Raw genomic sequence first — 15,072 nt, 5'->3', positions numbered from 1 at the left:
TTATCTTTCCCTTCTTTCCACTATCTTTGGGCATAATTTAGTGATCTTTTAAAAAAATTATTGGGACTTCCCTGGCAGTCCAGTGGTTAAGACACCATGCTTCCACTTAATGGGGCACAGATTCCATCTCTGGTAAGGGAACAAAGATCCTGCATGCCGTGTGGTGAGGCCAAAAAATAAATACATAAGTAAATAAAATAAAATTAAAAACTAAAAAACAAATAATTCTTGAGTTGGATCCTTAGTGCATTGATTTCATCCTTTTTTATTTGCTAAGATATGCATCCAAAGGTATAAAATGTTATATAAGTATGATTTAGCTAAATCTCTTACATTTTAAGAAGTGCATTTTTATTTACATATAGTAAAATTTACTGTTCTTTGTTGATGAAGTGCCTGTTCAAATCTTTGGCCTATTTCTAGTTGGATTGTTTTATTACTGTTTGAAAGTTCTTTATATATACTGGACACAAGTTCCTTGTTAGACTATATGCTTTGAAAATATTTCCCCCAGTCTGTGGCTTTTCTTTTCTTTCTCTTAACAGTATATTTTGACAAGCAAAAGATTTTAATTTTAAAGAAGACTAATATATTATTTTTAATGGATTATGCTTTTGCTGTTGTATCTAAGAGCTCTTGCAAAATTCAAAATCTATTTTTTTCTAGAGGTTTACATTATACATTTAGTCCTTTTTTTTTTTTTTTGCAGTATGCTGGCCTCTCACTGTTGTGGCCTCTCCCGCTGCGGAGCACAGGCTCCAGAAGCGCAGGCTCAGCGGCCATGGCTCATGGGCCCAGCCGCTCCGCGGCATGTGGGATCTTCCCGGACCGGGGCACGAACCCGTGTCCCCTGCATCGGCAGGCGGACTCTCAACCACTGCACCACCAGGGAAGCCCTATACATTTAGTTTTTTGCTTCATTCTCAGTTAAATTTTGTACAAAGTGTGAAGTATACATCGAGGTTCTCCCTCCTCCCCCCTTTTTTTTTGCATGTGGACGTCCAATTTTCTAGCACCATATGTTGAAATAAACTATACTTTCTTCATTGGGTTGCCTTTGCCTTTGTCAAGAATCAGTTCACTACATTCGTGTGAATCTACTTCTGGACTCTGTTCGGGTCCATTGATCTATGTATCTATTCTTTTGCCAATACTGTGCTGTCTTGATTACTGCAGCTTTATAGTAAGTTTTGAAATCAGTGTGAAACCTCCTATTTGGTCCTCCCTCTCTTTCAGAATTGTTTTGCCTATTCTAGTCATTTTGCCTTCCCACAAAACATTTGAAATCAGACTGTTGATATCTACCGAAAAATTGTGCTGGGATTTTTATTGAGGTTGCACTGACTCTACAGATCAATTCGGAGAGAATTGACATTTTAACACTATGAGTCTTCCAAGCCAAGAACGTGGTGAATTCATTTACTTAGGTCTTATCTAATTTCTTTCATCAGTGTTTTATAGTTTTCAGCATACAGATCCTGAACATATTTTGTTAGATTTGTACCTAAGTACTTTGGAGGGAATGCTGTTGTAATTGATGCTTTTAAAACTGAATGCCAATTGTTCATTACTATTATATAAAAATATAACTGATTTTTGCATATTAACTATATATTCTGTGACCCTGCTGTTATGGGCTAAATGTTTGTGTCCCCCTAAAATTCATATGTTGAAAGCCTAATACCCATTTGGTGATATTTGGGAGTTGTGCCCTCATGACGGGATTAGTGCCTTATGAGAAGAGACACCAGAGAACTTGCTTTCTCTCTCTCTTTCTCCTAAACTCACATAAAGAAGAGGTCACGTGAGTACACAGAGGGAAGGTTGCCAAGAAAAGAGGACTCAGAACAAAATCTACCTTGCTGGCACCTTGATTTTTAACTTCCCAGTCCTCAGAACTGTGAGAAATAATGATATTTTGTTATGGCACCCTGAGCCGGCAAATGCACTTGCTAACCTCATTTACTAGCTGTAGGAACTTTTTTTTTCATCAATTCTTTGGATTTTCCTCACAGACAATCATACAGCCTGTGAATAAATATAGTTTTCTTTCTTCTTTTTAGGGTCAGTAATAGTAACATGTTGAGCCATCCTGGAGCCTGAAACAAAAAGAAAAATCAATAATATTGACCTTGTCTTTATTTGAAGTGTTGATATTTTGTTTATTCTGAATATTTTTGCATTAATTTTTACTAAAAATATTTTCATTAGAATATTATCTTGATTACTGAGTTTTGGGGCACCTTTTTAAAAATTTCTTTTCTTTTTTAATTGTCTTTTTTATTTTTTTTGTGGTATGCGAGCCTCTCAATGCTGTGGCCTCTCCCGTTGCGGAGCACAGGCTCCGCACCCACAGGCTCAGCGACCATGGCTCACGGGCCCAGCCGCTCCGCGGCACGTGGGATCCTCCCGGACCGGGGCACGAACCCCCGTCCCCTGCATTGGCAGGTGGACCCTCAACCACTGCGCCACCAGGGAAGCCCTCTTTTATTTTTTTTAAAAATAAATTTGTTTATTTATTTATTTTTGGCTTGTTGGGTCTTCCTTGCTGCGTGCGGGCTTTCTCTAGTTGCGGCGACTGGGGGTTACTCTTCCTTGCGGTGCGTGGGCTTCTCATTGCAGTGGCTTCTCTTGTTGCAGAGCACGAGCTGTAGGTACGCAGGCATGCGGGCTCAGTAGTCCTGGCTCGCAGGCTCTAGATCGCAGGCTCAGTAGTTGTGGAGCACAGGCTTAGTTGTTCTGCGACATGTGGGATCTTCTGGGACTAGGGCTTGAACCCATGTCCCCTGCACTAGCAGGCAGATTCTTAACCACTGTGCCACCAGGGAAGTCCTTAAATTTCTTAAAGTTTATTGACCTTATGTTCAAGGAAAAAGTGCATTCACTGTCACAAATCTAGTTTTAACTTTTATTTAGTTGAATGAAATATTCTTTAAATTCTATAGTGCTTTACAATTTTCAAAAGTTTCACACACATGATTTCATATAATCCTATAATAACCCTTTTTATTTTTTCCCCCCATCCCTACATTGCCCCTCCCCTCTTCCCTCTCCCCACTGGTAACCACTAGTTTGTTCTCTATATCGGTGAGTCTGCTTCTTTTTTGTTATATTAACTAGTTTGTTGTGTTATTTAGATTCCACATATACATGATATCATACAGTATTTGCCTTTCTCTGACTTATTTCACTTAGCATAATGCTCTCCAAGTCCATCTATGTTGCTGCAAGTGGCAAAATTTCATTCTTTTTTATGGCTGAGTAGTATTCCATTGTATCCATTCCTCTGTTGATGAACACTTACGTTGCTTCTGTACCTTGACAATTATAAGTAATGCTGCTATGTACATTGGGGTGCAGGTATCTTTTCAAATTAGTGTTTTTGGGTTTTTTTTTTTTTTTTGAAATATACTAGGAGTGGAATTGTTGGGTTGTATGGTAATCTTCTTTTTAGTTTTTTTTGAGAAACCTCCATACTGTTTTCCACAGTGGCTGCTTCAATTTACATTGCCACCAACAGTGCACGAGGGTTCCTTTTTCTCCACACCCTCACCAACACTTGTTATTTGTGTTCTTTTTGTTGATAGCCATTCTGACAGTGTGTGGTGATATCTCATTTTGGGTATGATTTGCTTTTCCCTGATGATTAGTGATGTTGAGCATCTTTTCTTTTTTTTGGACACGTTCTTAAATTTTGCACCCTAGCAAGTGCCTGACTTGCCATGTCCAAGCCCTGGCCCTTGGTTCACTCTACCTCAATTGGGAGCCAGAGTTCTGGAGTCCTGTTTGTCAGAAGAGCAGAATAAGGAGATGAGGCAGTACCCATGTCAGGAATCTTATACCTCCACACTCCTGGTCTCCAGTCATGACCTTTTCTCTTCACCTTAGCTGATAGGGACTCTGAGCTACAGGGCTTACTAGGAAAGAACAATTGGATGGCTGCTCCTTCCTGCCACCTAAATCATGTGGAACAACATCTCTATTGTAATGCCGGCAGTATTTTCATTGGTTTAAACAAAATAACATTGGTAAATGCCTGGCACACAGCTCTCAATTTTGGTAGCAGTTGTTATTATCTTTATTATTTTGGGGGACAATTTACTCAGATATTGTTTGTAGTTTGTCCTTGCTGCTACAGGAAAATCAAAACAATTAGATTATTTTTCTTCTCCCATCCCAAGAAGGGAGTCAGCCTCCATGTTCCAGGTCAAGGCTCCCTTGATTCATGGTGACTAACAGCTGTGGAGGGTCTGCAGTTTCCCAGTCATCATTTGGGTGTGTAAAAAAGAAATGTAACTCTGTTTCATTTGTGATTCTTGGCTTCTAAGCTGTTTTTTGGCCAGCAACTCAATCTAGACACTTTTGGGTAAATTCAGGCCAATCGGTGATTTCTGTCAAGTTTAGAATGATTAGGTCCACTTCCAGTTCAAAACCACTTGCAGTTTCTCCCCTCTCCCTCTCTGGAGTTGGCTCCAATGTCAGGGGCACTGAGAGGACCACAGCTGGGCAGCAGTGGGTAAAGGGAGGCATAATGCTCCAGTCTCTCCTGCATCTTGTTCTCATGTTGCCAGAGATGCTACTGTCCCCATGGTCTCCTCTCTTGTCACAGACAATGCCTGGGGGTTGCTCTGTCTAGGGGCACCTTGGGCTGTTGGGAAGTCCCCAGTATGAGTGATTCACATGGAGGATGCCTCTTCCTCTCTCACTCCCGCGGGCCTGCTCGCCGGCATTTCTGTTGTGCATCCCTTGGCCTCACCAGGTGGCCTCTTGTGGATGGCACACAGGCCCACACTCCCAATGTCCATGTCTTCGTCAGGGCAACATAGGGTTGTCACTCTCAAATTGTGCCCCCCGCTTCCCTCAGGACTTTCTTGTACTTATTTCCCGGCCTCCCCTCCCAACCTTTCAAAACAAATGGGGACACCAAATGGGCAAATTCTCAATGCTACTTCTCTTTCTTCTAAAACTCTTTCTACCTTTCCCTTTCTAGAGCTTATATATCATTTTCTCCCTGGACAAGGGAAGAAAACGGTTGATCTCTTCAGAAAATTCCTGAATTTGGACAAGGGCAGCTGTACTCCTTGAGTTTTATGTGTAAGAGACCAGGTCTCGGCTTCAGTCATGGGCTCTGTTCATAGCAATCAATCCACTTCTAGCTTAATTTACGGCTGTCTCTTTTTGAGGTGGAGGAGTGACAAACAACGGGTGGCCCCAGGGAGCAGAATGGAGCATGTGTCATTAATATTTCTGTGGCATCTCTGTTCGGATGCAGAGATTTTATTTTATTACCTTTCATTCAAATGAGATGATACTTTCAAAAGAACCCCTTAGCACAGTTATTGGCACTTGGTTGTCATGAATGCAGGCCAACTTATAGAGATACCAGTCTGAGGTTTGCTCTCATTATTGTAGTAGATCCAGAAATAAGGATGGTATTTTTTGCTTCTTCCATCCCAAGAGGCTAGCAGAGACTCCATGTTCCGAGTTCCCTTGCTTCAGAGAGACATTACCATTTTTTATGTTTCAAGGTCAAGGAACAGGCACCCAGGCACCTCCACCGAACTAATTTACTGGGAATACGGCCTCGATAAGATGGGTTAAGGCAGGAAGTTGAGGAGGTGGAAGACGCCAAAGTGACCTTTTTATAGAACCTGAGAAAGCAGGAGTAGAGAATGTTCTGTGACACTTGGGTCATGCGGGCAGAACCATTCAGAGGGAGGAATGTTGCCTGCGGTGCAGAGGGGGCTGGACTCTGGGCATCACAGCCTGAAGTCTCAGCTCAAGAGTCCCAGGCCCAGTGTGGGCTGGAGGCACCACTCTCTGAAGGGAAAACCAGGGCTTGGCCAATTAATCTCAGTAGAAGCAAGCCAGATACATCTCTGGGCAGGAGGCCCTTTCTCGTATTTTCTGGGTCATTAGATGGCAGGGAGTGGGGGTGAAGAACCTGACGACTTCTTTCCCCTGGGCAGAGGCAGATTCAGGCACAACGTCTCTGCTCCATTTCTCTCAGCCCTTAAAATCCAACTGTCAACCTTTAATATGATCTTCTTTTGTTTAACAAGGACTTTTATCACCCTGTGAGAACCACCCCCCTGCCTTTTACAGATAAGGAGTACTGAGATTCTGAGATGTGATGGTTAAGGTGAATCGGGGTGTCAAAGTGTCAGAGGAGAAACTCAAACCGAGGCCTGCTGCACCAGGCATCAATGCATGACCTCTCAGCTCCGGACTCGACCCTGAGTCCAGATCCTGTGTATTTTCCATCCCTGGAGACCATGAGGCTCAGGTCCCCCGCGGGGGCAGTGAGCCACAGAGTGTGACTCTCTGACTTCCTCTTGCTGTGCCATTTGCAGATACCTGGGTTTCTGTGCCATGCTTGAGGATTCACCCAGTCCTAACTTCATGGGAGTTTTGTAGGACTGATCCGTTGTGAGGACAAGACTCCTCTCACCTTGTGTAATGGATGTGGTTGTGTGTCCTCACGAGTGACACCTGAGTGGGTCATGCTCCCCACTCAGCCCACTCTAAACGGTGCTCGAGGTAACCAATCATTCCCTTGACAAGGTTTGTACTGACCACCCACTCTCAAAGGACAAGAATTGTTTAAAAAACTTAGCACGCTCAAGTGGTGCTAAAATTATTCATATTTCTCTTTGATTATTTTGAAAGAGCTTAAGGGTTGTAAGGCACCTACAAGTCCTAATTATGAGCACCTTTCAGGTATAAATATTCCACAGTATTAGTTGCTGGCACTTCTCTTCCTCTAAATAGACTTCACACCCCTTTTAGGGTTCAGAGGTGAGCCTTGTGGTTCACGATTGCTAGCTGGGTGACTTTCCTCTTTCTGTGACTTGTAATTTCTTCACTTTTTTTTTTTTTTTTCCCCCGAACGCGGGCCTCTCACTGTTGTGGCCTCTCCCGTTGTGGAGCACAGCCTCCAGACACGCAGGCTCAGCGGCCATGGCTCACAGGCCCAGCCACTCCGCGGCATGTGGGATCTTCCCAGACCCGGGCATGAACCCGTGTCCCCTGCATTGGCAGGTGGACTCTCAACCACTGCGCCACCAGGGAAGCCCAATTTCTTCACTTTTTAAGTGGACTAATAGCATCTCCTTTGCTGGGTTACTGGGAGGATTAGTGATTAAGTGGGATGACCCAGTGACACAAGCCAAGCACCTACTCTCCTGCTGACTCAGGTTTCAGGCTGGGCATCTAAATGACGTAGGAATAAGTAAGGGCCCATATATCCATCATTTATGTTTTTGTGGGAATGAGACAGAGGCCCTGTGTACGTATGTTTACCAGTCTAGGAATGAGAGTAAACACAATGTGCTGGACTGAAGAGCACTATAAAGATCTAGGTAAGTGGTTTAAAATATGTAATTGGGATTTTAAAAATCAGGTTTTGGGGAAGAACATTTTGAAAACTTTTGAAATAAATTTTGAAAAAAAATTCATTTGCAATCAGTGGTTTGTGGGCATTGAGGTTTATCAGATCCTGGCTGTATTCTTGCTGCTGGTTCCTGCCTGGCTCAGTTCAAGCCCAGTGAAAGCCCAGTTGGGTGGAGATTGTAGGGAAGAAGCAGAGGCCTGAAGAGCTGTCTATACAGCAGCCGCTGTTGTCAGGGATGGTAACTACCCGCAAACCAGCGCCCTCCAGAATTCAGGGTGAGGAAAATATGTAGAGGATAAATGGCCAAGGAGACAAGTAAATCAAAGGAGAAGAATTCCCCATCTCTCCTGTCGGGAGCCCAGTCAGCCATCTTCAGTGGAGGTTTGGGCTCCATCTTTCCCGCTGTCCCCTGACAAACCTTTTAGAACTCATTATTCTAAGTGTTCGTTACAGCGTAGTGTTCTCTTAGAATGACTTGAGACCAGCATGGGCAGAATATCTGCTTTCATTGATCTGCACTTGAGAGTTACAGGAAGGGAAAGATGATTTAGTGCCTATTTTCAAAGAATGAAGGATCTTTTGTTCAGCTCTTGCCAAGGAGCAGACAAAGGAAGCGGGCTTCACCTGTAACAGGAGGGGTTCGTGTTAGACAGAAGGGAGATTTATCAGGCAGGGAGGATGGAGACACTCGAGTGAGTTATGGTATCTCCTTACCTGGAGATCTTCAAAGTAAGATATACTTCTCTCTGACAGGAGCAGTCGGGGTTGATGGTGGGGGGGCAGGATTCCTTGCTGGAGGCAGGGAAATGGACTTTAGTGACCTTTGAAGGTTGAGTCCAGCCTTCTGAGGCTAGGATAAACTAAGATGGGAAAATTTATGGTTTTGACATCCATCCTGTGAATAAATCTGAGCCTCTGCTGGAGTTTAGGAGAAAGAAGACTCCGGAAGCCTGCTCTGGCTTGACCACTCTATCAGTCCAGATTCCAGCAAGAAGCAGACGGCATATTCAGCGCAAGATCATTTGAGAGAGGTTTAATAAAGAGGCTATTGACAAAGGTTTGGGCAATAAGTAGAGAAATTACAAAGGACAGAGCAGTGCCCTCTTACCACCTCCTGACGAAGGGAATGAGGAGAGGGAGACGTTATCAGAACCCAAAAGGAGAAATGAGGGCCATTGTGAGAAGGGCTGTGACCTTCTGTTAAGGAATGCCGCTGGCCAGCGGGGACCTGGGGAGAGAGCCAGGGAAATAAACGCCCTGACATCACTGTCCTACCCCACCCCCACCCCCTCCATCTGCTCTCTGGGCTTCCAATTGGCTGATCCCTGGACACCTGAGGTCGAGGAGGCCCATTGATGAGGTCGCACAGTCTGCCTCCTGAGCAGACAGTACTTGGAGAGGGTGAAGGGTAGACCAGGAGGGGCAAGGACAGCTGATTGACACATCCATTGCTGGTCCTGTCACACAACAAAGTGCCTTTTACATGCCAAGCAGTGTTTTAGGCACTAAGAAGAGGGCAGTGGACCAGACACATCTGGAGCTAACTGCCGTTTAGAAGTGTGCCCCACCCCTAAGCCCCTGTATGCACGTTGAGGTCACACACAGGCAGCCGTTAATATAAGGAAAGTTACTGAAACTATGTGCCCCAATATGCTCATCTGTAAAATGGGAATAACAGTTGCGTCCCCTTCACGGGGCTGGGTTATGTGTGCGAGCGCATGTAAAGCCCTCGGAAAGGTGTATGGTATGAAGTAAGGGCTCACCCGGCACGTGTTGCTGTTCTCACTATTGTTATGCTATGGCTGTTTATATCTTTTAGCCAGTGTCTTGAACTCTTTCTCTTCCTTGAATTCCTTCATTGTGCATCTCCTCCCTGGGCTCCCTCTCCGTTCTCCCTCTCCCTTGGGCATACCTGACCCCACATTACCTGGCACGTGATGTCTCCCTGGTTCTTACTAGGCCAAGGTGCAACCATTTGGTTTGCATGTCTATTTCCTCTGCTAGACTCTGTGTTCCTCTGGGATGATCTCAGATACATGTCCTTCTCCAGCCCCGATTTCTGGCACAGGAGAGGAACTCAATAATGGTGGTCGAGTTTGTTTTGAATGACTTTGCACGACGAGATTTTTGTAGTTTTAGGAACCAGAGTGTGGCCCAGGCCAGTGTTCAGAATCCAGGATGGTAGAAGTGAAGGTAGCAGATGAAGTAGATGAAGCAATCTCAGGGCTCTAAGAATCCAGCTCCACTGCCCCATAGAGCCTGATTGGAAGCCCCTCCTCCCTGCCCTGGGACCGACTTCTATCCCAGGGGCATACATTCACAAGGGAAGAGGATGCCCACTGAACAGGGCGCTAAGAACAGAAAGAGTTTTATCTGAGTTTTCAACCAGAATTATTCATTTTGTTCTTAAGGTGGCAAGCTGGCTTTTTTTTTTTTTCTTTCTTTCTTTTTTTGTCAGCAGTGAGTGGCAAAGGAGACAGAGTTCTTTGCCATTGAGGTGGACTCTCCTTTGCTTCCACTGTCCCTGTCAGAGAAAAAAACCAGTTAGGGATGCAGTTGGTGGAGAACAGTTCCTGGGGCACCTTTCACTTTGCCCCAGTTATTTTGGCCACAGCTTCCAGAGTCAAGGCACAAACACAAGGTGAATTCCTTGATCCAACCCATAACAGTGTATGAGGCAGCCTTGGGATTGAATCCCATTGGGTCAACTTCCAAGGTCAAGAATAGGCTTCCAGTTTAGTGGTGGAACATGTTTATGCCACAGGGATGCAATCCACAAAATGGAGACTGTGAAAAACTCTTCAGGACAAATGGCCCAGTTTCTTCAGCGAATAACTGCAAGGAAAAGAAAAGAGAAGGGGACCCTTCTCTTTAAATATTTAAGATACATACAACCGCTTAGTGTAGGGACTTTATTTGGATCCTTATTTGGACAAATTATTTAAAATATCATAAGACACTTGGGAGTATTTGAACACTGATTGGTTATTTGATATTAAGGAATTATTATTAATATTTTGAGGTGTGATAATGGTATTGTGAATACATTTCACAGAAGTCTGTTTTTTTAGAGGTGTATTCTGAAATATTTATGGATGAAATATATGAGATTTGCTTCAAAATAATCTGGGGGTGGTCAAGAAGTGGATGGAGTATAGAGGGCCTAGGAGTTAATTGTAAGAGATGAATAACAGGTACACGGGAGTTCATTAATCAATTCTGTCTATGTTGCACGTAATGGTATTCTTCTATAATAGAAAAAATTTTAAATGTGATAGAAATAAATGTACTGTTTGCTTGTTTACCAGGCTCCCTGAAATGAACTTGAAATTCAAACTGAATGTGCCAGATTGCAGCGCTATTTACAAGAGCCAGGACATGGAATCAACCTAAATGTCCAACAGCAGATGAATGGATAAAGAAGATGTGGCACATATATACAATGGAATATTACTCAGCCATAAAAAGGAATGAAATTGGGTCATTTGTAGAGATGTGGATGGACCTAGAGTCTGTCATACAGAGTGAAGTAAGCCAGAAAGAGAAAAACAAATATCGTATATTAATGCATATGTGTGGAATCAAGAAAAATAGTACAGATGAACCTATTTGCAGGGCAGGAATAGAGACACAGATGTAGAAAACGGACATGTCGACACAGGGTTGGGGGGAGGTGGAGGGTGGGATGAACTGGGAGATTAGGATGGACATATATACACTACCATGTGTAAAGTAGGTAGCTAGTGGGAACACGCTGTAAAGCACAGGAAGCTCAGCTCGGTGCTCTGTGACGACCCAGATGGGTGGGATTGTGGGGAGAGTGGGAAAGAGGTACAAGAGGGAGGGGATATAGGTATACATATAGCTGATTCACTTCACTATACAGCAGAAACTAACACAACATTGTAAAGCAATGTCACCCCAATTTAAAAAAATAAGTGAATATAGAATGGCCTTATATGTTTCAGAGATAAATGGAAACTTGTTCATTCCTCATAGGTCAAGGGAAGAACTATTTCTCTCCAGAAGCCAGTAAGACCGCTACACGTTAGCCATTTTTAAAAAACAAAGAACTAGAACTTGAAGGGTTAAAAAGATGCCTAGCTCCACTTCTCCTGACCAACTCCCCTGCCTGATGAGAATGGATTTCCCTGGCCATTCACACTGTTGAGGGAAACAGAAACCAGAGCCAGGTGGGCCTAGACTCTAGCTGGGTTCTATTCAATGTAGCCTAGTGCCTGATGCTTGGAACTGTGCTTCCCCACACCTTCTCATCCATAGTCATTGACCCATTTGGGCCTTTCTCTCCACTGAGACTCAGGGAGAGGTGTAGTCACTTGTTTAATATCATATGGCCCACAAATGGTGAAAGTGGGACTCACACCAAAGTCCTCTAGTTTCAAGCCCAGGCTTCTAGACACTACACAATATCGCCCTCCCCGTGTCAGGGTTCCTCTCCTGAGGATGCACCAACCCCAGGCTGCAAATAATAATAGTTGTTATGTGGTTGGTACTGTACTGGGTGCTCTCATGCATTCATTCATTTAAGCCTCTTAAATGATCTCATAAGGTAGAGACTATCCTTATGCCCATTTCACAGGCAGGAGAACGGAGGCCCCTAGTGTTGCAGAACTAATAAAATGAAAAACCGAGATTTAAACCCGAGTGTGTCTGTCCTCAAACCTTCAACAATACTTTCTATGCTACTTCTTCCTACTTAGTGGAGGCAGGTGTTAGATGAAAGTTTTCTCAGAATTTTCAACCAAATAGAGACCTGGAAATGACAAGGAAGAAGACTTATGCCATCAGTGAGCTGAAAGAATGTCTTAGCTCTACAATTTTGCAATCACTTATTTTTTTAGTTACAGCATTCACATAGCATTTACAATGGGCCAGGCCACTGCTGGCCATTTTACAAATGTTAACTCATCAAATATTAACTCATCAAATACAGCAGCCTTGTGAGGTGGCCAGGTACTGTTGTTATTCTTCCCATCTTACCAATGGGGAAACTGAGGCACTCGCCAACACCACAGAGCTAACAAAATACAGAGCCAAGATTCAACCCTGGCAGTCTTACGCCTGACCCTGTATTTGATCTCTACATTGCCTTCCCCCCACTCGGTACCTACAAACAATCTGTCCTAGAGTATGTCAGTGAGGGAGCAGTGTTAGTGACTTTAACTCCAAGTCTTAACTCCAGATAATAGAGACCAAAGTTCTGCTACTGGCCAGAGTAATAACCGAAAGGTAGTAACTGATTCTAACTTGGACTCTAAGGTGTGTATGGGAGAAATTGATCTATTCACCTGAGTCAGAAATATGTTTTGAGGACGGACTGTACCTTTTTGAAAGCTGCAATAGTAAGGGAGAAAATATTAAATTTAATGGGATAAATCACATATAGCACTTAGCACATAAAAGAGGTCAATACACAGTAGCTATTAACACCCTCATTAACCTCTCTGATCTGTTCACTTGTCTTCCACTCCATCACAGGAGCCACAGCCCAGGCGTCCTTTCTCTGGTTGCTGCAGTATGTTCTCGCTGGCCTTCTCCATTCAGCCCCCTCCCCACACTGCATCCCCACACCCACCCCAACTAATCGGCAGTGGTGTTCTCCAGCCTTCCCTGAGAATGGATTATCCTTCCTGGTCCTGTCGAACCACGTGACGTGCTCTGGCTGATGACATGTGAGCGCAAGTGGTGTGTGTCAATTCCAGACGGAATTGTTAAAAGCCAGTGTGTGTCCTGCCATGCTCCTTCTCCCCCATGTGACATCCAGCAACAGTCCAGATGGTAGCCGCTTTTCGCCTTGGGTCCTGGAATGAGGAGATTCTATACAGAAGTCCCAGCAACCCTCGTCAGACAAGCAAAATAAGATGTAAACTTTCATTGTTTGTTGTAAGCTGCTGCACTTTGGGACCTGTTTGTGTCACAGCATAGATCTAGCCTAATCTGACTGATACATGTTTTATGATGCTCTTAGGGGGCAGGACAAAGATCTCTAATATGCTGGCAAGGCCCTGCAATATTGTGACCTAAACATGAAGCTTTACCTTGTACCATACTTCCTCTCTTTTTCTCCTCTTCATCCAAACAGGCCTTCTTTCAACCCCCTCCTAGGGCTACTACGGGCTCTCTGCACATGCTGTTGCCACTGCCCAGAGCATTCTCCCCCGCTGCCCACCCCTTTGCTTGGTTAATTTCTGTCTTACCAGTCTCAATCGGCTTTCACAGCAATGTGTACGTATCCTTTATAGCACTTAACACAACGACATGCTTACCTTTGCTGCTGTTTGTTTGAATAGTGCTTATTTTTCTCCTAGGCTGTACACCTCCGAAGAATTGTTGCCCGGTCTTTACTTACTTACTATCTCCAGCCCTTTGCATAGTCCCTGGTACGTAATAGGTACTCAAAAAATATTTGTTGAATAAACAATTGAGTCAATATATTGTAGTGATTACAGGATGGAAGTTGGAGCCAGACTTCTTGGATTCAGATCCTACCCTGCCACGTATTTGTTGAATGACTTTGGGTAAATCAGCGAATCTCTCTCTGCCTCAATTTCTTCACCTGAACAAGGGGGATTAGAAATAGTAGCGATCCCACAGCGTGCTTGTGAGGATTAAACGGATTAAGATATGTATTTATTTACTTGTCTTTGGTCTCCAAGCCCACCCTTCCGTATGCTGTTCTGTGCGGCTGGTAGTTTTCTCACGACATTTCCCAGACTCCTTTGCCAGATGGCTCCGGTTAGATCTAGCCAGTGAGAGACCCTGGCAGGAGCCTAGGAGTAGGAAGGAAAGCAAGAAGGGACTTCCTTCTGGGTTCAGTTCCTTCCCGCAATGTGACAGCTGCCAAGGACGGAGGCACCATCAGCCCCAGCTCCTTTCAATTCTCCCAGCACCAGTCAGGCTTTACTGCCTCAGAAGTGCTGATACCCTTGGCTGTGAACCGCTCGCCGGTCACCAGCTGCCCACGTCCTCTGAGAGGTCCGAGTACGAGCCATGTGGTGCCGCCGACCTTCACGGTAAAGATCCAAACATCATCTGTGGGAGGTCCCTCCTTGGAGCTCCTAGGTTCTAGTAACCCGACCTTTCACTTCTGTTTCCCTAACTTCAGGGGTGGTGGCTATACTTGTGTTGGAAAACCCTTTTCCTGGTGCCTGCCTGGGGCCCTAACTGACGGAATATCTAAAGCACTTAGAACAGTATCAGGCACGCAGTAAGCACTCTGTGAGTGTGAAGTTTTGCATCTGCCTAAGTAGGTAAAAAAGCCAGTATGGCCCATGAGGACCCTGTGAAGGGCGCAAGGTGCCTGACATCCGTCAAGGATAATGCAAACGGCACGGTGCAGAAAGACCGTCTGTCTTCCGCGGAAACTCCAATCCACACCCGTAACTGTCACTCAAACACTACCACCCAGGTATGACTTAAAGCAAATGATGACACAGCTTGCATAGCATTAGCAATTTTTTATTTTCCTTTTTTGTTGCATAGGAAATGCAGTACTTGCTTCCAGTAATTGTATTGTAATGTGAGAAGGTGGTAGCACTAATGGTTGAATACAAGAGTTAAACTAATCCACACCAGCTCAAAAAACCTGTGGAGATTTAGTTGAATAAGAATGGACGCCCACAGTGATTCTCAACCAATTACAAATTTTCACAGAACAC

The 15,072-nt window shown here is 44.2% G+C and overlaps 1 pseudogene; it reads left to right on the top strand.

The window, feature by feature from the left end:
• Positions 1–14,828, top strand: part of LOC136128649 (small ribosomal subunit protein uS2-like) — a 104,590-nt pseudogene extending 89,762 nt beyond the window's left edge.
• Positions 14,829–15,072: the final 244 nt, after the last annotated feature.

This window comes from Phocoena phocoena, chromosome 1 (genome assembly GCF_963924675.1).
Source record: "Phocoena phocoena chromosome 1, mPhoPho1.1, whole genome shotgun sequence".
NCBI lineage: Eukaryota > Metazoa > Chordata > Mammalia > Artiodactyla > Phocoenidae > Phocoena > Phocoena phocoena.
The sequence above is the reverse complement of the archived record's forward strand: the minus strand, read 5'-3'. Positions and strand labels throughout refer to the sequence as shown.